We start from the raw sequence: 2453 nt of genomic DNA, 5'->3' as shown, positions 1-2453 counted from the left end.
AAACGGACCCCCAACCAGGGTCAACGATGATGATGGCGCCTGCCCGTGACAATCACCCCCTGACACACCGCATGGCACTTGCAAAGCACCCCGCTGGGGGGAGAAAAGTGTGGATATACGCTGGGGAATACCACCCCCCCGGTATCACCCCCGGCGAGAGAGACGGGCAGCACAGCGAGCGCCATCCAAAGCAGCCATCCAGCGGGCTCGAAATTGTAATGAGGGCATCGCGGCGTCTCCACTCGCGGCCCAGAGAAAGTCGCAATGCGAGAAGCCTGGGCGGGCTCCTCCCGACTCTCGCCGATGGGGAGGGACGGGGGGCGTGATTGGGCGGCGGGGCTAGGGGCTGCCTCTTTCGGACCAAGGGGCGGGCCTGCGGGACCTCGAGGGGCACAGGAGCTATGTGCGTGTGTGCCTTCTTGTTGGAGGATGAACTGGGCCAGGAGGGGCAGTCCGCATTTTACAAACGCGATCGAGATTTTGGAGGGGAAATGGGGGGACTCGAATCCCGTGGGAGGGGAGGGAGAGGATCCCGTGGGTGATTTCCGTGGGAAGGCCAATGAACCGCCATTCTCTGTGCGTAGAGGCCTTGTCATGATCTGACCCAAGAATTTTGTCTTGTCGTCACACTGTGACATCGAGTCTGATCTGTCAGAAGAGCAAAGATGAATGGACGAATGGGAGCATGTCTCGATCGCTTAATTGGCCCCTCAAGTCGATGACACACCGTGATGGTTTTCGAGGTCTGGTCGGGCTTAACGACGACCGCTCGAGCGAGGGCGCCAGGGCGTGGAGCATCAAGGGGTCCAGCTAGAAAAGAACCCGTTCACTACTTGAGTAGTGCCAGAAAATTCCTGAGGAGCCCTCGTGATCGCGGTGTGTTTTTTTCGTAGAAGTGGCCGACCAAAAACTCGACGAGGTAAGCCAGCGACACACACCCCTTGACAGAGCCCTTGACTCGTGACGGGGACCGGGGGCCTGTGGGCGGTGATTGGCTGCTCCACACAAACTTGAGAACAGCGACAGGGCCAGCCTTCCTGGATCGGGGCTGGCGCGCGCTGGCAGTCGCAGCCTGTTTGCTGGGTGGCTTTGCGTTGCTCTGTGCTTTTGCCGCTTTCCATTGCCAGGACTGGAGCTGCCAGGTGCGGTGAATGCGAGGGCCGTCGCTCGGTGAGAGGTGCCGAGAGGTCGGCTTGGTGCGGCAGAAGATTTCGGGAGTAGGGGGTACGAAGTCTTTTTTTGAAGTTCTTCGAAATGGCAATGTGCTTTAGGTAAAACCCACCTGGAAGGCACATATAGTGCCTGTTGTCGTGAGGTCACGATTAGGTACTGGCCGTCTGCAATGTGTCAGCCACTTTTCTTTCGAGTCATCCGCGTCGTCTCCCCAGGCTGGGCCGGGTGTGCGAAAGGCTGAGGTAGTGCGGATAGTGCAGGACGAATGCGGAGGGTTTGGAAAGGCCTGAGGTGCGTTCTCTCGAATTGACTTGGCCTGGCGTCGTCCCCCCACAGACCAGATCCCCCCCCCCCCCACCAAACGGACATTGCATTGTGCAGGACAGTGGTGATCAGCGTTTTGGGGGTTTCTCTTCTCCATATGACCAGAATAATTTGTGGAAATGGCGACGACGACTGGAGGGTCATGTTGTTGTCAGACATGTGAAAAGCCAACGTCAGACCGTCACAGGGACCTTCAGGTGACCAGCGTCTGACCCCACGACTCGAGACATCCAGAACGTCAACGGCCAAACAAAAGCACGTCTTCAGCCATCAGAAGAAGTCAGGCGGCAAGTGCCAAAGAGCGGGCCAAAGGGGGCAGGCACCTCCAAGGGTCAAGGGCCAAAGGCCAAGAGCCAAGGAACCTGGAAACAGCACCAACCAAGGCTGAGCAAGTCAGTTCCATGTAGTGACCTGCTGGAGAGCGTGGCAGCGACGTCGGTGGATGCACCTTCTGCATCGCAGGAAATCCCTGTCACTCCTGCCCTTTCTCCATCCATCCACCCCCCCAAGACCGATGGAGCCACGACCCACGACCCACGACCCAAACCCCAAAGGTGCCCATTTGCATCCCATGTCGCCCCAGGCCCAGCGTCCCCATGTCCTAAAAGATAGCGTCACGCTTCGCGTCTTGGGTTTCCCCCGGGGGCCCATACTTTCGAGCAGGTCTAGTAAAGACTGTTGAAGGCTCGTGTGGGTGTGGTCTCCCCCTCGTCAATCGTGGGAACTTGAGACGAGAAAGAATATAACCCCGGAGTCGGCCACCCCACATTCCCACACCCTCCCACCTAGCTCTCCTTTTCCTCGTCTTCGCCTCGTCCTTGCACCTGGAGCTCGTGAACTTGATTCATTGTTTGAATTCAAGATTCTTGAGCATCCCTACTGAAGACTCTCTCTCTCTCTCTCCTCTCCTCTCTCCCTCCCTCTGCCATTCCCTGACCGGGCCATTCCTCATCCTT

This window comes from Verticillium alfalfae, genomic scaffold, assembly GCF_000150825.1.
Source record: "Verticillium alfalfae VaMs.102 supercont1.4 genomic scaffold, whole genome shotgun sequence".
NCBI classification, from domain to species: domain Eukaryota; kingdom Fungi; phylum Ascomycota; class Sordariomycetes; order Glomerellales; family Plectosphaerellaceae; genus Verticillium; species Verticillium alfalfae.
This window is presented reverse-complemented; position numbering follows the sequence as displayed.